This window comes from Carettochelys insculpta, chromosome 4 (assembly GCF_033958435.1).
Source record: "Carettochelys insculpta isolate YL-2023 chromosome 4, ASM3395843v1, whole genome shotgun sequence".
NCBI classification, from domain to species: domain Eukaryota; kingdom Metazoa; phylum Chordata; order Testudines; family Carettochelyidae; genus Carettochelys; species Carettochelys insculpta.
The window spans coordinates 47,083,929-47,108,339 of record NC_134140.1 but is presented as its reverse complement, the minus strand read 5'-3'; positions in this window follow the sequence as shown (position 1 = coordinate 47,108,339).

The following is a 24,411-nucleotide window of genomic DNA, read 5'->3' as shown; positions in this document are numbered from 1 at the left end:
GGAGTGTTGGTGGCTGCCACTTCCTTGGGGCTCCTGGAGAGTGCTGGTGGTTGCCACTTCCCTGGGGCTCCCAGGTGAGCCAGTGCCTCTTGCCTCCTTCCAGGCTCCCTGGGGCTCAGTGGAGCTGCCACTCCCTTGCATATCTCCCTGTCCCATATATGGGACAGGGAAATATGGTTGTACTAGCTAGCAGAGATCTTAGGAGGTCATCAAGTCAGTCCCTCTGCTTGAAGCAGGATCTACCCCAACTAAATCATCCAAGCCAGGACTTTGCCAAGCTGTGACTTAAAAAACCTAGGGAAGGTCTCTGTTCTGGCTTGGAGTAAGGCTGAGATTTTCAAAAGCATTCAGTGTTGCACTAATTTTCTTCTCGGTGAGGTCAATGGGACTTTAATCACTGACTTCAGTGGGAAAGAATTAGGTCACTTTTGAAAAAGCATCACCCTTGCAACTTGGCCATTGTATTGCCTTCTTTCAGTTAGGGCATCTTCAGAGGTGTTCAGTGTGATTTCCACTTCAGCATAAATGACTTTCTGTTTTTAAAATAGCAGCAGAAAAAAGTTGTAACCTAACTGGATTTAAAATAAAAAATAATACAAGATCTGGGGTCTTTCCTAGAGGTTAATGACTAGCTGGAAGGAGCTAATGGCATCAACTCCATTGGTCATTAATTCCTGTGAAATCTCTTGTTATAGGGATATTGGTGCTATTATGGTCTTAAAACCAGCTGGGGAAATATTTTTGTCTTATTGCTATTTAATTCTCCAGAAAGGGCCTGTAAATACCAATTGAAACTTAATACCCTCTACTGTTACGCCAGTAAGATTGTATGAATCACATCTCCTTATGCTATAAAATTTTTCATATCTTGCCTGCCCCTATTACGGGGGCTTCATGTAGGTTGTATTATGCTAGTTTATTAATGAAAAGGTCATAGGTATTAAATGCTTTACTAAATTTAGATGTACTACATCTACTGCTTCCCTTTATCTACAAGGCTTGTTCCCTGATGAAGTAAAGCTATCGGGTTGGTTTGACATGATTTGTTTTTGAAAAATCCATGCTGACTGTTACTGATCACATTATTATCTTCCAGATGTTTGCAGATTATTTGTTCTGTCAGCTTTCCTGGCACTGAAGTTAAGCTGACTGATCTGTAGTTTCCTGGGTTGTCTTTATTTCCATTTTCATAGATGGGCACTATATTTGCCCTTTTCCAGTCTCCTGTAATCCTTACTGAGCTTCCATGATTTTTCAAAGATAATAGCTAATGAGTCTGATATCTCCTCAGTCAGCTCGTTGAGTATTCTCGGGTATATTTCATCAGACCCTAGTGACTTGAAGGCATTCAAGTTAAGTAATTTTTCGCTTTCCTGTTTTAGCTTCTGAACCTACTCCATTTTCACTAGCATTCACTATGTTATGTGTCCAAACATCACCAGCATTAGTTGTGGAAATAGAAATAAGGGAAGTTATTACACACTTCTGCCACTTCCACATTTTCTGTGAATTTTCCCCCTATTCATTGAGTAATAAGTCTACCCTGCCTGTGGTCTTTTTCTTTTAATATACTTGTACAATGCTTTCTTGTTACCTTTTATCTCTCTAGCTAATTTGAGTTTGTTTTGTGCTTTGGCCTTTCTAATTTTACCTGCATACTTGATTTACTTATTTGTGTGCATCCTCTGTAACTTGACCTAGTTTCTACTTTTAGTAGGACTCCTTTTTGATTTTTTTCGATCACTTAAGCTCTCCTGGTTAAGCCAGGATGATCTCTTGCCATTCTTCCTATCTTTCCTACACAGTGAAATAATATGTTCTTGTGCCCTTTACAGTGATCTCCAAAGATGCATTTTTTTGTTGTTGTTGTGATAGGGTCTGTACACTACCAGGGTAGTAAAAGGATTGTTGTGGGCTAGAGAGGTCAAGTGACCCACCTGTTTCCCACCTGAAGTATGGGCCAGGCTTCATTAAGGGGGAAGCTGAGCTGGATACAATAAAGAGAAGATGGATAGAGCAGAGAGTGGAACTGCTGAAGGTGTGCCTGAGAAAAGCTCAGGTGGGACATTATTTCAAGAAGGCTTGTGAGACCCTAAATGTAAAGAGGGATGTCAGGGGTAAGTATGCCCCCCCCCCCACCCACCTGTGTTTTGCTGGCTTCACAGGCTGATCTCGGTCAGTGAGGTTGAATTTTGCAATGTTGATCAATGGAAGTACTGTATACAACAGTAACTTCTGTGATTGATTCTGGTATGGGAAATGGTGTACTAAGGACCTGTGACAAAATATGATGCTTTTCTGTCAATCAGATGATGGCAATAGGCGTACAAGGCTGTCCTATTAAGTCAGATGTGTGCAGAAATTTGTACTGGCCCTGTGAAAATGCAAATACAGGTTGGCTCTCCCAAGACTAGCACAGCCCCCATCTCCCAGGCTCCCCGTAGGGCTGTTGGCCCATACCTGGCTTCCAGGCCCAGCTCCCTGTCCATAAGAGATCTCAGCTGCTGCTCCCCAGCCACCACCAGCACCCCAGCTGCCACTGGCCCACCTACTGTCACCCTGGCCAGAACTTCCTAGGTGCCACCATATTCTCTTCTGCTGCCCTAGCCTGGGTGGTTGCTGTGGCTTTTTGGCCATTGCCAGCTTCCCAGCTACTGCTGGTCCCTTTGCCACTGGTCTTTTGAGCACTCCACAGCTCACAGCCACTGGACTCTCAACAGGATTCTATTCCCAGCCTCTGGGGATCTCTGGTCCAGCAACATCCATGGGTCCACCTGACTATGGATGTTGCTGCACTGGAAAGTCTCAGACTTCAGAGGTTCAACCTATACTTGATCTATGTTCACTTGTGGGCATTCATGCACTGAAGTCAATCACATTTGTGTCCATATGAGTAACATTAAATATCTGTCCTTGTTAATGGGTTTTAATTTTTTCACAGGCTGACCTTTGAAATCTTCATTTTCCCTTTCCCTGAAGCTGTGCTAATCCAGTTTAAGTTGATTTTATACTTAAAAAAATACAGAAGAAACCTTTTCCATGCCAGCCCCATGAAGACAATACCCTGCATTGTAATTATTTTACTGGGAGCTGGGAAATGCCTAAAAGCTCCAGTCAGGAAATGATACTGCACTATGCTAGTGTGCATGTTTGCACTCAGCCCCTGACAAGTTACAATGAACGTAGGATTTCATTGGCAGAGGGGCTGGCAAACTTGCCATTTCCTAGGCAAGGCATGTGGGGGGGGCGTGTCTTTGTGCTTCTGGAAGAGGTAGGGCCTCAGCCGGAAAGGGGCATGGCTAGGGGCATCCAGCCCCCAGCATGGTGTAAGTACATAGATACACATACAGTATATAGGACCAAATCCTTAGCAGGTGTAAACGGATTTCTCTCCATTGATAGAGAGGTAACACTGTAAATTACAAGAATTTATGTAAAGTTACTTTGCCATCTATTGCAACAGGAAGTGCCCCTCAAGAACTACCTATTTATAACAAAACAAACAAAAATGAAACAAAAAACAGTTCTGTCGCACCTGAAACACTAACAACATTATTTAGTAGGTGAGGAGTTTTCAGGGGACAGACCCACTTCTTCAGATCTGGAGAATCCTGATAACAGAGAGAATTAGAAAAAAAAATGATGAATCAGGTAGACAGGGTGGACTATCTATAGCACCCAATCAATGGACAGAAATCTATTTACACCTGTGAAGGATTTGGTCCTATATACTGTATGGGTATGTATGTAACGTAAGCCTGAACTCATACCAAAATCCCTTCCAATGGCCTTACTACCTCTTTGCTTTTGCTGGTCATATAACAACTGTACTGATACATTTGTGTTAAGTTGTTGGTACAATGCCAACAATAATTTTCATGTCTCTTCAACCTCTATTATATTTAGCTACACAGAAGCTTCAAGAGTAGCCCAGCATGATTTTAATATGATTAGGTCATGGTTTGTTTCATCTCTCTTAAATGATCATGATTTCACAGTGCCAGACTAAAGGACTTGTAAGTATTAAATAGATAAAGTATCTTTGCCAAGTTGCAATCCTGTGCAAGCTTCACTGTAGTTTAATACTTGACAACATTATTAAAGGTAGTGACTATGCTATTAGAATTCAGAGCCAGTAAACAAACAAAGTCACGGCCAACCCATGCATATTTGAATTGTAGTGGCTGTAGTATAAAGAAAAATGAGAAATTGAGAGAGACATTTTTTCTTTAGGATGGATGGGAGGGTTTGCAACTTTTACACGTAGATCATTTGCTGAACTAGCATTCTGATATGTTCTTTGGGGCATATTTTTTTATGCTACTGTGCACTGGAATAGCTTTTTGGAGGAAGCTCTACACTTCCTCTACACTGTTATGTGGTAGTTGAAATAAGAAGACTGTAGGAAATACAGCCAAATGTGTCAATGCAACATGAAGTTCTGCACAGTTAAAATACAGATAAGATATAATGGCTTAGAGATTCAGGGGGTCCCTTTTTTAGGGGAGAGAACATTGCATTTAACTTTTTAATATAAAAAGTGTACAACCTGCTTGAAGATTATCATTTCAATGGTTGCAGTCAAACTCTGAAATTCAGTCTTCCACTGAGGAGTCTGGGCTATAACTGGTGAATGCCCGCCCTTCTTGCAACTGTTAGGTGGCTGAAGATAGATGTATTTTTGCAAGCTTGTGCTTGTACAGCAGAAGTACGCACAGCTTTATATTGGAATGGCTTTGTCCACAATGGGAAAAGTGACAGTTAGGCCTAAATTTTTAAGCATGATTACCAATTTCTGGCTGCATATTCTTTGGTGTTTGATCTCATGCATCTTAAAGGAGCCTGGTTTTCAGAAGGTGGGTGTTCAGCACTTTCTGAAGACCAAGTCCTTTAAGCTTTCTCATGTTGTACATCCAAAAGTGGAGATTCTGGTCTGCTCCAGGGACAGTTTCAGGACATGGGTAAATTATCTTAGCCTTCAGAGGGTCGCCTATGGGCTGATTCACATCCAAAGCACCCTTAAATACCCTGAAGCATCTTGGGCTATTGCTCCAACTAGTATGTCACTAGGCTTACAGTCAGCTGTAGTATATAGAGGGGCTGGTGTGGGGAATGTATTTGTGTGTTTCTTTTGTCTGAGGTGCATAGTAATGCTACGTTTCAGTTATGCCTTCCCAGATTGCCAACGTGCTCTATTACATGTAAATTTCAATAAAATTGTGCTACTAACTGCACAATACCATGCCCCTGAGAGCATAGCGTTATTTAGATAGCAGTTTACTTCCCAAACAGCTGCTATAGTTTGGTTCTTTTGGAGTAGCTAATGAATGGGGTAATTTAGTCAGAATCTGTATGTGCAGAATTGATGTCAGCTTGTTTAAATTTACATTTTTAAATCAAGCATGGGTTTAGAATTGAAGCTAGATTCTTGAGGTGAAATATCTGGAGAAAGACATCCTTCAGTCCCACAAGACTACACCAGTCTCACAAGGTATTTCAGGTTTCTTTGGCAATGTGTCTCAATCCTCACCAGGGGAGTCATTGCTAGTTATGAGACAGTAGTTGAATGTACAGGTGCAATCTGTCCTAGGCTTCTCTGCAACTGCTAGCCGAGTTGCCATTTGCAATGGTTGTTTTTGTGAGCACCGGTCCATTGGGAACTGAACTACAACCATCAAACTAATTCACACAGGCCAAAAAAACAGCCATCACATTATAATGATTTTTATTAACTACCAGCCTGGGCTAGAATTCAATTGGTAACTGAGAAATTGCAGACTCTATCACCCATTACCTATCCCCTGAGCCATACAGCCTCTGATTAACTGCAGGCCGCCTCTGTGTCTTCCCACTTATTCTCTCCTTCAATCAACATTGGTTCAGACTTTCTTTTCTTTCCTTGCTTGTCACTATCTTATACCTTTCTCTTGACTCCCATTCTACCCTATCACAATCCCATGTTTCCTTTTCTTTTAGCTGGAGAGAACTGTTAGAAAGAAAAGCCCCTTATTTGACAATATTTCAAATGGTAGTAAATAACTGTCTTAGAGAAAAGACAGGAAGATGGTTATGGGCTCAGGCTAGTGTTACAGTCTCATCCCATTTCTTAGAATACAAAATAAGATAAAGTCTCACGAAAGAGAAGAGAACTGTAAGGATACAAAGTGTATTTTCTCTCCCTGCTGTGATGGGTAGACTAGCGCAATCCCTTGATTATTTTGCTCACCAATTAGGCCTAACTTCAGAAACACTGATTCTTAATTTTCCCATCTTGTTTAACTGGCACAATCCTTAAGTTGTTATATCAGGCCTTGCTGTTTAAATTAATGTAATCTTCCTCCTTTTTGTACTTTTTTCCATCAATTTTTATTGTTTGAGATTACTGCAACACTTTATAAAGGTAATTCAATTTCTCACAATTAAATTTACGATTACGGCAGACTTGTAGACCCAGTTATTATAATGAAACACCAAGCTGAAGAAGTTCAGTGAGGATAAAAGGGCCCAATTGTATTCTAAATGAAGTCAATGGCAGAAATCCAATCCAGTGATCTACAGGTGGTCCCCCCTGACTAGCTTAGATAATTAAGTGTGTGGTCACAACCTGTTGATTTAAACTCCATTGGAGCCAATTGCTGATTTGTAGCCACAAATGATGACTTAAGGAGTGGGGGGAAAATGATTGACAGCCATGAACTAGTTTTTGCATTAAATTCCATTGCTGTTTATGTGTAGCTGAGAACTGATGTTTTTGTCTTCAGTGGATGGGAAAAGCAGGTGTCAATTTTCCAATGTGCCAGGAGGTGCTGGAGGCCCTGGTGGAGTGGAGGAGGGATTAATCAGTAGGGCCTGCCAACGGGCAGGACCTACAGGTGAGAGCTGATAGGGCTTACAGCCTCTCTTTCCATTTTATTTCCTCTTACGGGGCTTGGAGCACTCACAGAGCCAGAGCCTATGGTGGGAAACCAACTCCTCCTCCATCCCTCCAGTGCCTCCTGCATGATGGCAGGTGCTGGCCATCAGTGTCTCCCCCTGTGTCCCCATGCCTCCTGTCTGCCATGCTCAGCTGTTTCCCAGCATGCAAGAATTCCCACAGGAAGGTGGGGGAAGCAAGAGCCAAGTGTGCTCAGGGGGAGGGGCTAAATGGAGTAGGAAAGGTGGGATGGGATGGAACAGGATGAGGCAGGACGTCTGGAGAGAAAGGTGGAAATGGGGGCAGGATTCAGGGCAGAGCCAGACATCAAGCAGTGCCCAGCACATTGGAATGTTGGAACTTGCATTTCCCATGCACTAGAGATACAAAGTCTCTTCTAGTCAATTAATACTTAAAAAAACTCAACAACAACTTTAACATTTATCTGTGGTTTTTGTATGCAGTGTTTTGAGTTATCAACTCACGGTAGCACAGCAGTCTAACTCTTTTCATATTTCAAGTACAAAACGAGAGCATATAGATACACACTGAGAGGCAATCACTTTTGTCTTCCCTATAGTGAAATGAAAACAGTTCTGATGGTGTTGTCATGTAACTGCTGCAGAGGGTAGGAATATTAGATTTTTTTCCTTACTTCTCACTTGGCCAAAAAAAGGCGGGGAGATTGCTAAAAAATGAATATGGGGTGGGGGGAAGGAAGAAGAGTGTCTGAGGCCTCCCAGCCCAATTTAGGAATGGTATGACACCGGAGAAGAGTCACTCCTCCCTTGGCACAACAAAACATATAGTAAAGGTTGATCCTCTCTAGCCCAACACCCTTGGGACTTGACTGGTACAGAATGAGAGAATTTGCCAAACCACAGGAGGTCAATATTGTCCAGCAGCATTACCAACACTTCCACTGCTTACTGAGCTCTTAGAAGACATTTAGGGGTAAATTACAGCTAAATAACAGCAGCGAACACTGTGAGAGCCAGGACTGGGGCTCTAAACAAACTATGGGAACACAGGAAATGTGGCCACATCCATGCTAAGTGGTTGTCTGGCTAACTAAAATCATACCAGGTTATGGATATTTCCAGATGAGAGAATGCTGGACTAGAGAGGTTCAACCTATATTAATACAGTCACTGGGTCAAACAAAGGGCAGCTGCAGGGACCACAGGGCCTTTGACCCCTTGCTCTTGGCAACTCATCTCCATTTCTCTGCTGCATAGTGGAGATATGAGGCTCAGGTTTGAGAAACTAACAGACTGTGATTGCTTGGCCCCATGCACGCCCCTTGCCTTCAACAGGTGTTTTTTGTTCTCACCAGCCAGTAACTTCAGGGATGTTATATGTTCTGCTTTTCTCCACCTCCTCCCCATCAAAAAAAAAAAAGCCTTAATAAATAGCCATATTAACATTTTTCAGAGCAAGGTGGATCACCACTTTAAATGGGAACTGAAAATGAATCTCTTAGGCCATGAATATCAGAGAGGTAGCTGTGTTAGTCTGTAGCTTCGAGAACAACAAGAAGTCTTGTGGCACCTTATAGACTAACAGATATTTTGTAGCATAAGCTTTTGTGGGCAAAGACCCTCTTCATCAGATGCGTGAGCATGAGTGCCCCCAGTCATGCATCTGATGAAGCGGGTCTTTGCCCACGAAAGCTTATGCTACAAAATATCTGTTAGTCTATAAGGTGCCACAAGACTTCTTAGGCGATGAAGAAACCTTTCACTTTATAAATCCATTCATGTAGTGGAGCGATTATCTTCTTTAAGGCCAGAGAGGTGTGGGGGGGGGTGGGGTGGGAGGGAACAACCAGCCTGGTCTCATTATCGGTTCCAGGTGGGAAGAGGTAAAGTGTTCTCTGTACAAATGGAGAGAGATCACTTAGTGGAAAGCTGTGGAACCAAGACTCTTCTTGGAGCAGAAAGAGGGGTATGGAGTAAAAGATCTCTCGGCCCATTCAGCTGGGATTTGTTGGGGTTTTTGTTAATGGGAAAAACAAAACAAAACACACAACATTCTTGAAAGAACAGCCAGAAAGACCTGAATGTGTTTAATTCTTCCTTCCCTGGCAAAAGTGGCTGACAGCCCTACAGTTCACTTGCAGGATGTTACAATCCAGGTAGTTGGGTAGTGGTGCCATTTAAAAAAAAAAAAAAAAAAAAAAAAAAAAAAGAAAGGGTAATGGCTGCTGACTCTCAGCACCATCAGCCAAACTTCTTGTTTGACAACTCTCTCCTGTTTTTTTCTGTAGTCTGTATTCTAGCACTGTGTGACCACTGTATTTTGTTTTCTCTCTTGGTATAAATCAGTCAGGTTTTTAAATCCTCCTCTTAAATGAATTGGAGCACAAACCTGCGTGAAAATCTCTGTTCTGGGTCTTCCCTACCATGTGGTGCTCTGGCCTGCTCTAGGAAGAGAAAAACTGGGCTTGGGTCAATCTAACTTCTCTGGTTTATAATGTTGATGCTCCCAGTTAAAAATGTTTCCTCTGAGGCCTCGCATTCACTAAAGGGTGTATTGTCAGAATAAGAAACTATTTTATCTGACACATGTCCTATTTTTGGCTTAAAACACAGCAGAGAGATAACGTTTGCATTTTTACATATAAAAATGAGCTGTAGCAGCCATTACTTCATTTTAAAAGTCCAGATCTGGGCTAGCCCTTCCATGGCTATTTACGGGGGAAAGCGTATTTGAAGGAAAGATGAACAGGGAAGAAAGAGCTGCCTTCTCCCTTTGTGCTGGCCTTGTATAGGCTGCCAAGAATAGCCTCTGTATGGTTGCCAGCACAAAATTCACTAGATAAGGTGAGTGTGGGAAGGCAGGCAAATCCACAAGGGAGTTTGTTAGTTCGTCAGGTAACTTAGTTTGCTAGATTTTTATTAGTAAACAATAAATCAGCACTCAAGAGGCAAATGTATACCAATCTGGGAAATGGCATACAGCAGCTAGTTTTGAAAATGTGAACTTGACTTTACCCTTCTTTGTATCATACTTGCTTAGAGCAGATGGAAAGTCCCCAGACAATACAGACCTTTTAGTCTTATCTCATCTATACCTCCAGTTTTTCAGAGTACAGGAATACTTATTTCTAGGGTCTGCACTAGGATTTCTAAAAGATAAATACACAATATTGATTATATCTGGCATTACTTTTGGAAGGTTCTGCATATACAAATGGTTACATACACTTTGCCTGCATGGCATGACTAACAAAGTATACTGGTAGACTGGTTCATGATTAGTGTAAATGCAAAGAATGGAAAGTCATATATAATATGAGAATGTTATTCAATGGTATTGAGTGTTAGACACAGCAAAGAATGCTGGGAAGGAATGCCAAGAACATAGAAAGCAGCCCATTCTGCAGAATGTGGAGATCCTAGTTCCTGCTTTCCCTACTGAAAGACCATGGATTGTGCTAGGGCAATGAGGAACCATCCCAAGAGAGCCTGAGGAAGATAAGGAGAAATGGAAAGATTTCAGAGAGTGGGAGCATCACAAGGAGGATACGAATATAGGAAGTCCTATTGGAAATGGGAGAAGAATGGTTGGTTTCTGCTTCACTCACGGCCTCGGCTGGAGTTGACAGAAGAGGGAAACGAGATCTTTTTTGCCCTCTTCAGACATGGAAGGAAAGGAGAACCTTGATAGACCTTTGTGGGAAGGTACTTTGTCCTAAGTGTGAGAAGCTCATTGAAGATTGCCTGATAGAACCATTTGAAATTCTGGATTTGGTCGAGAGGAACAAGTGTTCATCGAAGAGGAAAACTACAGTATGGTACAGTATGGTTGCATCTCATGCCCGAGTGCTATGGTCATTATTATAATATAACTTAATTTTCTAATATTGAAGATATTAGATATTGTACTTAAGGGTCCCTTTTGGAATCCTTTATCTGCTTTCAAAGCCAGTTTCACATTTGTTTGTTCCATTTCTGAAATGATTTAGACATAAAGAATAAACTCATAAGCTTTGCTATGTATCCTTAAAAACTAAAGACCACTTTGGTCTGAGAAAGTGAATCAGTACTTTTTTATATAACAGCAAAGGTAGTTTTGGAATAACTTCAATGATGAAAGAAGATTGCTGTGAGGGGAGGGATGATCGCTGTCAATTATTGCAAAATACAGCTTAAGTAACAGTAATCCCATCGTTTTTCATCATAGAGTGTAGTCGTGTTGCTATCAAACTCTTATTATGGAAACAATGTGTGAATTTCTTTCATGTTGCCAGTTCTGATTCATAATTTAAAGAAATGGAAATATTTTACACTTCCCCTCATAACCCTGAAAATGAAAAGTGTTATGCTAATGATACACAGCCTGAGAATGCTGACTACATTTTCTAAAACATGATGATTTGTTCTCTGCTAAAACCTGCACACTTTAACTAGTTAATGTTCATCTTAAGGATTTTGTAGATGTGCAGAATAAAGGTGCAAACAACTTTTTTAGCTTTAAAATGTTTTCTTCAGAATAATTTCAATGACGCTACAAATTAGAAAAAAGAGCAATCAAATTAAGGGCTAGATTATTTTGGGCTGTGCCAAAGGTCACCATATGAGTTGCACCACCTCAGGAGCAACCCAGGAAGGCATTTTGTTGTGGAAATGCCTCTCTAAAGTACAGTTCTTCTTCTGACCCTCTCTTCTCCCATTGGGAAATTAAGTTATAGCAACCTTTGTTTTACTTCCATATACCAGAGCATCTAATCAGGCCCTCTGAGTACAGGGGACAAAGCTAAGACTCTAGCCTTGCCACTGGAGCAGACAGGCAGTGAGTGGGCATAGGAAGTGTCTGCTAGCCATCCTGCCTGGACCTATTCTCTCGATAGCCTATACAGGGGGATGAGCAAGAAGAGATGAGTTACACAGCCCTCCAAACCACAATCTAGTCCCAGCATAACTGTGGAGTAGATGAGGAAAACATAGAAGGCTACAGCTAAACTACAATTTGAATGTGTACTGATAAGAGGCATGCATTATCAAACGTAAAAGGCCAAATGTAGACTTTATCTAATAGCCAAAAACGTGAAGGAATTGTATGATAAAGTGCACACAGATATTATTGGCATGAACAGTAGGTTTGTACTGAAACAGTCTCTGGAAAAAAACATACCTAAGATCCTGTTCTGCAATACTTAGAGAGCCCCACTGTAGTCTGATGAGGTGACTTCTATAATTTGCATGTTGAAAATCATCTTCGGCAGCAGCAACCATGGGCTCAGCACTCGTTGGTGTCTAATGCCTCCCTCACTATTTCCTTCCATTTTTTCCCTGTTCAGTGTGGGGTGGCTTATTTTCTGTAAATTAACTCCGCACCAACCTACTATATCATCTACCCATTCTCTGTGTGGTCTGCCTCTGCTATTCGAACCATCCATTACACCAGGGTCTTGACTTTTTGTTTATCATTCATTCTGCAGATATGCCCAAATAACTGTAACTTCCATTGCATAACCTCCTGCAGGAGGTTATCTTTCAGCTGCACCTTCCTATATAATTTCTCATTGGTGACCCTTTGCATCCATCCTATTCTCAGGATCTTTCTATAATAACTCCTCTCGAATGTCAATATCCTTCTCATTGAATCTTTCATTATCACCCATGTCTCACATCCATATAATATACTGCTGAATACACGTTTTCAAGATGCTCAGCTTCATTCCTAGGCTAATCACTTTGCTTTTCCAGATCTTATCCATTGCCTTCAAACTTATTCTTGCTTTTGCTATTTTAGTTGCTATTTCCTTCTCACAGTCTAGATCATATGCCATATTGCTCCCCAGATATGTGAACTTCTCTACATTCTCTAGTTCAATCCCACATATAGTGATCTTCCTTCCTTTTTCCTTGTCACCAAATACCATTGTTGTCATTTTATCAATGTTCATAATCAGTCTGTACTACTTCCCTTCCTCATTTAGCACCTGCACCATTCTCGCTAGCTTTTCTTCATTTTCCTCCCTGATAATTATATTATTTGCAAACCTAAGTTGTTAATTCTCCTCCCATGTACTGATTTCCCTTCTACCTCTTCCTTGATCTTGTCCATCACTCTCTGTAGGTATGTGATGAAAATACTCGGCAATATCAGATCTCCTTGTCTTGTACCTCTACTCATTCTAAACCAGCTTCCCAACTCTTCACATATTCTCACTGCTGCCTCTGCATTGTTGTTGATATCCTTCAACAACCATATCAGTCTGCTATCCACGCCATACAACTCCAATATCCCTCAAGTCACTTTCTGATCTATACCATCAAATGCCTTCTGAAAATTGACCTAGCAATTGTAGATGTTTTTGTTCTTTCCTCGAGCTTTCTCCACTATCAATCTTAGTGCCAATATCTGCCGTTTGTTACTTCTATCTTTCTTGAACCCCACTTGCTCATCCACTAGATGTTTTTCTGTCTGTGATCTCAGTCTCTCACTCAGTATCGTCATCATCACCTTGCTAGATGACTCACTAGGGCAATTATTCTGTAGTTCTTGCACTCCAATATACTTCCTTTCTTGTGTATTGTCACTAGCATGGATCTTGTCCATTCCTTAGGTGCCTTTCCTTCTTTCCATGCTAAACTACATAGTCGGTGTATTTCCTGAATGATACTTTCTCTCCTGTATTTGAACATCTCTCCCATGGTCTTACTATTTCCAGGGCTCTTGTTCTTTAGTAGTTTCACTGCTCTTTCTACTTTCTCCTTTGAAATATTGGTCTTTCTCTCAATGCTTGGAGGAGATACCTCTTTTGGTTCTTTGATCAGTCTGTCTGAGGTACTCTCGTCCAACTATGCTTTGTACAGATTGGTACAATATCTCATCCATCACTACACAGCCTTCTCTTTGTTCATCATTCCTGTCTTTTGATCACCACGTGCTTCAGCTGCCACTTCCTATTAATATTCCTAATCATTTTATGCAACTCCCTGGTCTTACACTCACCAAAATACCTCTCTATGGCTACATCCACACTAGCCCAAAACTTCAAAATGACCATGCAAATGGCCATTTTGAAGCTTACTAATGAAGCCCTGAAATACGTATTCAGCGCCTCATTAGAATGCCAGCAGCTGTGGCACTTTGAAATTGGCGCAGCTCGTCCAGACTGGAGTCCTTTTCGAAAGGACCCTGACAACTTCAAAATCCCCTTATTCCTAACAGCAGATAGGAATAAGGGGATTTTGAAGTTGCTGGGGTCCTTTCGAAAAGGAGCCTTGTCTGGATGAGCCACGCAGCAGCAAGCCGCATCAATTTCGAGGTGCTGCGTCTGCCAGCATTCTAATGAGGCACTGAATATGTATTTCAGTGCTTCATTAGTAAACTTCGAAATGGCCATTTGCATGGCCATTTCAAAGTTTTGGGCTAGTGTGGACGTAGCCATAGAGAGGTATTTTGGTGAGTGTAAGACCAGGGAGGTGTATAAAATGGTTAGGAAGAGTAAGCATCACGGGACAGGATGGAAGATGGTGGATACTTGCTCGAGTCATATGTCATGGTGCAAGAGCAGAGCAGTACATCTCTCTGCTTGAAGGCCTGGAAACACAAGAAGAAGAATAGTGATTATTAGCCATGCTCATCTATTTCACAACACATTGTTTTCCAACAGGCTGTGAAACTGTGTTAATAGAAGCTGCAAATCCCGCCATGTCTAGGGATTGGAGAAGGAGGATGGGATCCTCCCTGCTTTTAAGAGCAGTCTTATATGGGTTTCTGGTCCAAAAATGGCTACCACTTGAAGACATTTCAACTCCTGTATGCTGGGAAATAAACAGATCCAGCTATTTACACAAAATATGGGACTGTCAAAACTCCCATAAGGGAGCTATGGTGCCAGTACCCCATAGAAAGAGTGGGGTTTCCATTTCCTCTGTGTATTTGAATGCCCTACCCTAAAATACTAACAGTCTTGGCTGTTTCTACATAAATAACTTGTGTTCCCCTCACTTAGGGACTTCCTTTCTCATTCTGTTTCTCAGTTAGGTTGGCTGGCTCAGAGTATGACACTAAGCAGTTCTCTTTCTGAACCAAGTCTGATGTGAGCTGGGTAGCGGAAGATTCAGAGGGTCGATCTTAATTTCCCCATGCTGTGTTTTATGAAGAAGCTTTTGCTACTAGACAAATGCAGTTTTTATGTTTCAGGAGAACTTAAAAGTAGACCTACTATCACAAGCCATTCTACTCAGGAATGAAGCCAAATGTCTGGGGGTGGGGGGTAGCACCCATACGAAGTGCAGCGGCCATAATTGGTTAGCAGCACAACTCACAGTGAATGTATCACCACATGAAAAGTATTCAGTTTTGTCCTAGGAATCTGTTTTTTGCATTCACTCCTGTGACAAGTTTCAGAAGGGTAGACATATTAGTCTGTTTCAGTAAAAATAACAAGGACTCCTGTGGCACTTTAAAACCAGATTTATTTGGATATAAGCTTTCATGGGCTGGAGCCAACTTTGTCAGATACATGAAGGGATAACGTCAGAGTGGCAGGATGGGAGTGTTTTATCACTATAGCCGCATCTACACGTGCACGCTACTTCGAAGTAGCGGCGCCAGCTTCGAAATAGCGCCCGTCACGGCTACACGTGTTGGGCGCTATTTCGAAGTTAACTTTGATGTTAGGCGGCGAGACGTCGAAGTTGCTAACCCCATGAGGGGATGGGAATAGAGCCCTACTTCGACGTTGAACGTCGAAGTAGGGAACGTGTAGACGATCCACATCCCGCAACATCGAAATAGCGGGGTCCTCCATGGCGGCCATCAGCTGAGGGGTTGAGAGACGCTCTCTCTACAGCCCCTGCGGGGCTCTATGGTCACCGTGTGCAGCAGCCCTTAGCCCAGGGCTTCTGGCTGCTGCTGCTGCAGCTGGGGATACATGCTGCATGCACAGGGTCTGCAACTAGTTGTTGGCTCTGTGGATCTTGTGCTGTTTAGCGCAAGTGTGTCTGGGAGGGGCCCTTTAAGGGAGCGGCTTGCTGTTGAGTCCGCCCTGTGACCCTGTCTGCAGCTGTTCCTGGCACCCTTATTTCGATGTGTACTACTTTGACGTGTAGACGTTCCCTCGCAGCGCCTATTTCGATGTGGTGCTGCCCAACATTGACGTTGAATGTCGACGTTGCCAGCCCTGGAGGACGTGTAGACGCTATTCATCGGTCTCTACATCGAAATAAGCTATTTCGATGTAGCGTGCACGTGTAGACGTAGCCTATGTGGAGGATCTAACAAGTGCTAACAAGACCAATTCAATCAGAGTGGATGTGTCTCGCTCTCAACAGTTGATGAAAACGTGCCTATATCAAAACAGGGAAAATTACTTTTTTGTAGTGAGCTAGCCACTTCTTCCAGTCTCAAGTCCAACCCAGTCTGATAGTGTTGAGCTTGCACATGAGCTGCAGTTTCTTGCTGCAATCTGGTTAGGAAGTTTTTTCCTTTTTGTTTGTTTTTTGCTGAAGTATGGCAACTCAGTCACTTGTACTGAATTGGCTGGTCCTCTGCAGAGTAATGCAGCACTCCTATCTTTGCATGCGTACACATCCATACCAAACAGAAGTTTCACTTTTATGCATCTGACAGAGTTGTGCTCTAGCCCACCAGTATCAGAGGGGTTGCTATGTTAGCCCCTATCTATAACAACAATGAGAGAGTCCCTTGCCACCTTATTGATTGGGACTCCCTCCTCTTCGTGAGCCTGCCTCTGGAATCTCCTCTACATTGCATTTGATGAAGTGTGCTCTAGCCCACAAAACCTTATGCCCAAATAAATTCTTCAAGGTGCCGCAGGACTACACCTTGTTTCTACTCCTGTGGCACTTTCTTCGAGTCAGACTCAGGCTGAGTCGCCTCACAAGCTGCCTGCCTAGAGCAAGAGAGATTTGCTGTCATCTCTGATCCCTTCAGTTTGTTATTCCTGAGGACATACTCGTTCCTTACTTGGTTTTGTAGGTTAACTAGGGGTGTGCTCCTGTTTGAGTCCTATTAAAGCATCCCCCTGTCACTGCCTACTCACAGACATACCAGGTTTTCTATCCCATGTGAACAGCATGCACATCAGCTTGATGGACAGAGGTGGATATAGTCTCAGAGGGGTAGCCTTATTGGTCTGTAGCATCACAAAGAGTGAACAAACAAACAAAAAACCAGCAGTCCCGTAGTTCCTTAAATACTAACAATTTTATTTATTAGGTAATGAGCTTTCGTAGGCACGACTCACGCCCTCAAATTTGGTCTTACGCACAGAAAGTCATTAACCAATAGGTAGATACGGTATACCTTGACTATAGCAAAGATTTTGATTCAGTCTTTCACAGTATTCTTGCAAGGAAATTAGAGAGGTATGGCTTGGATATACTGTAAGCTGGGTAGAAAACTGTAAAATCGTCAGGCTCAATGGGTATTGATCAATAGCTTGACATCTAGTCAGCAGCTGGTATGAAGCAGCATGCCCCCAGAATTAGTCCTGGGACTGGTTTGTTCAAAATCTTCCTGAATGATCTGGAGACTGGGATGGATTTCACCCTCAGCAAGTCTGTGGATGACTTCAAGCTGTGGGAAGAGGTAGATAAACTGGTGGATAGGGATAGGGCCAGAATGACCTAGACAAAATGGAGGATTGGGCCAAAAGAAATCTGATGAGGTTCAACAAGGACAAGTGCAGAGCCCTGAACTTAAGACACAAAAGTCCCATGTATAATACAAGCTGAGGACTGAATGGGTACGTGGCAGTTCTGCAGAAAAGGACCTGGGGAATACAGTAGAGGATAAGCCAGATATAAGTCAACAATGTTTTATTGTTGCCAAGAAGGCTAATGGCATATTGATCTGCATTAGGAGGAACATTGCCAGCAAATTGAAGGACAGCATTATTCTCTCTGTTTGGCAGTGGTGAGGCCAAACCTGCACCCAGCTTTGGCACCCCATTACAGAAATGGTGTGGACAAATGGAAGAGACACGAGTGGAGGGCAACCAAAATGATTAGGGGGTCAGGGCACATGATGTTTGAGGAAATCCTGAGGGAACTGCGCTTAGTCTGCAAAAAAGAGTGGAGGAATTTGATAGTAGCCTTCAACTATCTGAAGGAGGTTCCAAAGAGGATGGAGCTAGGCTATTGTCAGTGATGGCAAATTAAAAAAGATGCAACAATGGTCTCAAGTTGCAGTGACGGAGGTCTGGATTGGATATTAGAAAATACTGTTTCACCAAGAGAGTGGTGAAGTGCTGGAAGTGTTACCTCAACAACTGGTGGACTCTTCATCCTTAAGTTTTTAAGGCCAGGCTTGACAAAACCCTGGCTGGGATGATTTAGCTGTGGTTGGGCCTGCTTTGATTCCAAGTTTTGGGTGTGGGATGGACTAGATGACCTCCTGAGGTCTCTTCCACTCCTCATCTTTTATGATTTATGATTTAGCTGGGGTTCTGCTCCTTGTATAATAAATATAACTCAGCGCTGTGGTATAGTAAAAACAATCATAAGCCTGTTACCAAAGATCAACAATTTAAACATTAACGAGGAAGGAAAATAGAAAAAAACAAACAATTTTATAGCATGCATTCTGGAAATTAAACTAAACTTCAACAAGCTAACAGGATAAGGACCCAATTGCAATCACTTGAATGGTATTACAACAGTCTGTTGGAAGCAGTCCCTTGTAGCACTTCCAGGAATGTAAACAGGCTGTCTGTTTCCTCAGATCCAGGAGAAAGGGTTAGCTTTTTGCTTATTCCACATATCCCCTAAAATTCATGGTTTTTCTCTGGAGTTAGATGACCCCCTGTGGTGGATGGGAGGCCTACTACTGTTTATAGACATCCCTGCCATTCAGTCAATTAACTTACCTGTAAGGCTTAAACCCCGAGACAGTGGGGTCCCTGAAAATATCCAGAAAGTGTGTTGGCAGAAAGCCAGGAGATCCACTAGGAAGAGAGAGAGATCTGAACTGGAAGCAATAATCTGCCTGCTGTAGTCTTTTGTGTGAACACAGGGGAGCTGGAACATATGGGTTAAGTCAGGAAACAGGCATGGAATTTCCAGAGAGAAATTAACCCACAGTAGGTATGGGAGTAGAAAGGGGATGTTTAGTCAGACAAGATCAAGTTATTTTCTTTAATTTTAAGTTTGATTTATGGGACTTCTCTTTGCTGATAGAAGTTATCTCCCTGTCCACAATAACTTTTAAACAGAATCCCAGGGAAGCAATTCTGTGTGCTCCAATCTACCTTTTTTTAGTTGCTCTGTAACTCCTAGAAACCAAGAACGCTTACTGAGTATGTCGTCTTTGTTTTGCTAATAAGGTCTCCTTTTTTAAGACTATGATCTGATTCCTGTGTCCTAGAAGGCAAAATGTTCTACGTGCACATGCCTAGGACTGAACAGTCAGCCATTAAGAAATTGCAGTTTGTTTTCAAGCTCTCTCCTGAGGGATGGTTTGGAACTCAGAGGTTACCCCACAGGAACAGAGTTCCAAGTGTGTCTTCCAGGGCTCTCAAAGGGGTTGTTTTACACTTCAGTGGTGGCAGCGTATCACCTGGGGTCAGGGAATCTGACCTGGCGGTTGGGGGGCTTTTTTTTTTTTTAAGTGGCAGTCTTTAGCGGCAGGGTGCTTAAATGTTCTTGTGGACCTCCCACCTTCTGTGCTCCAAGCGCCAGATTGGGCAATCGCCTCGACATGCTTCCCATGCCCCAGGCTTATACAACATTGGGCTGACTCCTTGCTGATTTCATACATAAATAGGTCTACCACTGTATTGGCTTATAATGCTTATAGGTAAGGTGAACTGTGGCAAACAGTTGAATGCACATTCTTTGTGTGGCAAAAACCTATTTTATGAACCCCACTTCTGTTCTGACTGTAAAGGACTATGCACTTACCAGGCATTTGCACATATGTTTCCCTATTATATTAATAACCATTATATCTCCAGTTTTTACGAAAGACGTCACTGCCTAGTCCCTGGAGCAGCATGATGCGGCAATTATCCCTGCTCAGTGATGGGCCTACTGGCACCAGTTTAGCCCCAGCAATGATATAAGAACATATATGTATAAGGACAAAAAAGCAGTCAGGTAGCATTTTAAAGACTATCAAAATAATTTATTAGGTGACGAGCTTTTGTGAGACAGATCCGCTTCTTTGAAGTGCTACATGACTGCTTTTTTGTTTTGATAGAATGTAGACTAACACAGCTATCTCTGTCTTACTATATATCTTGAAGATTAGTTAAACACACAGGGCAGGATGTGTGCCAAATCCTCAACTGATGTAAATGAGGACAGTCCACTGACTTGGGTGGAAGCCAGTTAGTCCTGTGTTTGGAGGAAAACTGGCTCAGATTCCATAAAAAGAGCCAACTCTTTGCTCAGAAGTTGAGCTGAATGACTATTTGGGACTTCCAAATAATCTTCTAACTTTTGTCTGACTTTACAGATCCTGGATTAAGAGCAAAAGTGGAAATACCAAAAAGGTTTCCCTAACCTAACCTAGTCATACTTCCTCCTCAGCTGAAACAAGAGAATATTGGGAAATCTCCCAAGAAATCCCTGTTTATATAAGGTTTGCAGAACAATGTGGTTTCAACTTCTGAATTGAATATTTGAACTTTGGGAGTTGCAGGCAGATGGGCTCATTTGGAGCACACTGGTGAAGTGAGAACTTGTACACCATGATTGTTCCTTTTCACTGACAAGGCAATCTTACAAAACCTTTTAACTAAAAATAAAAAAATTACTCAGAGAACAAATATTTAATTCAAATGTTCTACAGAAGCCAGGTCCTCTTTCTTCACCCAGTAAGACTTGATTTTTGTTTTGCAGACCTATCTCATGTGCTCACACAATCTCCTTAATTACAATATAGCATCACCTTCATGGGCCTCATTCAGCAGTAATCTTTAGATGCTACTAAAACAACTCTCAAATTTTTAGAGGCAACTCCTGATGCAGCATACTTTGCTGAGGCACTTTTTACTGAGAGAATGTTTACGTGCAAGATGTCACATACAGATTAAAATGGCAGGTAAGCTAATGATGGATGTTTGGGATTGTGTGTTGGAAACCCATCATATTAAAGGCCCGCTTTGCCCGGAATAAATGTAGATCCTTTTAGATGGCTGGTTGCTAATCCATTTAGATTCTGGTGGGAGAGGGGCCAAGGAGGTGTGGGGACAATATAGGTGGAATGTTGAGAAGCTTGCAACAAATGTAGGAGTGGACATGTCGAGCCCCGGATTTAGAGGTGTTGGAGTTGGAGGAGGTTAGTGAATATATGCTAGTGGTAGCTCACCCCTGTAAAAGTGGGGAAATTTGTTTTGGATGTTTTAAATTATGTGGTTGGGGTAGCTGTGTGCCCCACAGCGTGCCCTATGTTCCTGACTTCATTGGGTCTGGGGGTGAGTGAATATAGGGTTGCTTTGTGGGGGGAACCTAGTCCCTTTCTAGGTCTTGCCCTTCTCAGTGGTATCATGTAGCCCCAGACCATGAGAAGAGTAGGGGCAGTGGTATCTCTGGCCTGGATTCTCTAGGGTGGGAGAGGTGGGGTGACTCTGGAGAGTAGGTGCGGGAGAGCCTGGCCCTCCATGGGGAGATGGTAGACAGTGGCCTTGTTCCCTTAGTGGGTGATCCTTCCTCACTCTAGCAGGGAAGGGTAAGGCGATGAATGAGAAGAGAGGGGGAAAAGGAGGTGGAGAATACCTACTAGTGCTGTGGGGGGTTGCATTGGTGGAATATGTGGGCCTGGGACATTTTCTCTTCTTCATCCCTCGTTGTTCTCTGCTATGCTGTATGCAACTCCCTGAGCTGGCAGCAAGAACACCATTGTTAACAAAAGTTGATCTATAGTTAGTTAAATAATGTTGCTATACAACTCAATCACCATTCACATTTGCCCTTGGTAAGGAAAAATATGTATGCCATTTAAGTATTGTTTTAGGCAGCATTGTTTCCATTTGTCCTTACAAGTACCCATCAAGTTGTCATCTTTTGAATTCAGGATGCTGTTTCATGAGACACATTATGTAGTGTTTCAAAGTCACAGCCACCCTGGATAAGGTTTGTAAATATTATTGCAACATGAAAAGCAGAATTGCTGCAGTTTGGGAAACACTGGAAAGGAAAGGCCAGATTGTAGAAGAACCTGATTGCAGCAACATGCTGACAGCAGAATATTTGTTTACCATTTCTACTTACCGAGCTGCTCCGAAAAGTGCCACTTGTGATACAACCTGACATTTACATCACATTTCATTAGGCTATATGTGACCAGGAGGAATATGAAGGTGTATAGGTAGGCTAGAAATTTAAAATAAGAGCTCCTAGTCAGGGACTGTGCTTTGCAAAAGGACTTGTGAGGTCTAGTACAGCTGATGCAGGAGGGATGAAGGGATTCAGGCTGAGTGTAAAGGCTCAGACAGGGTCACTTCAGAATGATAAGTGTCCTCTTCAATTCAGCCAGTGCCCAAAGCATGTTCATGAGGTGCTCAGGCTGATTAAATCCACCTGAAAGTGATTTGCCCTCATCATGTAGTGAAAACGCTGGCTAGAGTCATAGAAAAGCATCTTAAAACAACAAGTTTTAAAGTTTGCTACCTGCTTTTTCAGTCAGTAAAGTGAAACGAAGTTTAAAAGAGTAAGATGTTAAATGGACATGGACACTGCCAAGGTTTCTTAAAGTTTTAAAATTTCCATAATTTCTAATATCCCAGTAGATGCATAAAATGCTTCTCCCCCATCAAGTTTTGTCTTTTTTTTTCTTTTTTAATTAAACTAACATTGTCCCCAGGCTGGAAATGGTGACATATGAAGTTAGCAGAAGCCTTGCTTGCTCACCAGCATTACTGATGACATTAGCAGAGCTGGTATATGTACTGAAGTTGGGTATGAACCACAGCACCTGATCTGAGGCCTTTTGCAAAACCCTTCAGTTCAAACATGGGGGGGTGTTTGAATCATGAAACAAAGACGGCTCCAAATTTTGCATTTAAAACCTTTGGCATTTAAGTACCAAATTGACGTAGGGGGTAAATAGCCCTCACCTAATGTCTCTTAAACAACCCAAAGAGAAAAATGTGGTGAAGTTCCCTTTATGCCCAAATTCCAGACATGGTTTCCTCTCTATCGGGGTCTTACTTTCTTCCCATGAAAAATGCATTCTTTATCTGATGCCATGCAGGTCCACAAAGCTCATTCCTGGCAGTGACTGCTACAGTCAGCATGCTGGTGGCCAGTACCAATAAGGAGGTAGCCACCAGGAGTGTCAGCCTAGCCATTCTATGAAGTCACAGCAGATGTACCAGGTAGCACTAGCACTATCATGCACTTTTGTTCTCTTTGAGAGGGCTTTATTGTACATGTAAATGATGAAGTTAGAACTTCCGAATAAGAATCCTAGTGTTCTGATTAGTATCAAAATTAATATCCGGTTCTGGAAACATGGAAGGGAAGGAAATTCAGCAACCTCAAACAAGCAAAGTAATCTTTATAGGCCAGCTCAAATAAATATATTAGATTCCAAAGAGAAAAAAGAAAAGGCCTTTTGGACAATGATCACCTCTTTCCTGCTGTCTTTTATAATTAAGATGACAGACAGGGAAATGTAATCAAACCTTGAACACAGATGGCCCAGAGCAGAATATTGCTGGTAGTTCAATATAGAAATGGATAGTGGTAAAACACTATGCTCCAAAATGTTTAAAGTCTCAAAAAAATCAGTCTCTGTAAATTAAATCAGAGAACTTTAAATCCGAGGCGGCAAAAGTTTTTTTTAAAAAATTAAAGGAAATAATGAATTAAATCTCTTTTAAAGATAGACTACCATTTTCTAGAAATAAATTAATTGGGGTGGGGGTGACCATGTTAAGTAATTTTAGTTTTGTACCATGAAAGCTACCATTATGGAATGTTAAAGAAACACGCAATAACCAGTGCTTTTTTATGCCGGTACTTGCCAGTATGCAGCACCAGCACCTCAGCAGCGCAGCCATGGGATTGGCTGCGGGGAAGAGGCCGGGAGCTGGCTGAGTACTGGCTCCTCTTGGTTTTTTTTTTTTTTTTGTTTGTTTACAAAAAAGGCACTGGAAATAAGTCAATACCGACTCCTGAACAGGTGACTATCAAGTGATGTAAATATTGTGTGCCCAATACTGCTGGGCCTGCTTGTTTTGAAAGTTTAATCATGGCATCCACTGAAACATGGACTTAGTTGGCCATAGTCCAGTCCATCACTATTTAAGGTGAAAGTTAGTAGTTATATTTGGTGCGTCTTCATCAGAATTTTCTCTGTTTATATTTTTTTAAATGCTCCTCTACTAGTATTTCTCTATCAGTCTGTTTTGAAAGTACTTGAACATCAAATAGCGAGGTACATAGAAAAATGCAATTCCAAGCGCAAATAAATGCTCTTGAAATTGTGTCTATATTTTCATTTGCAGAATGACTTTTAAGAAATAAAAATAAGAACAAATCAATTAAAGTTATTCGCTAGGCTAC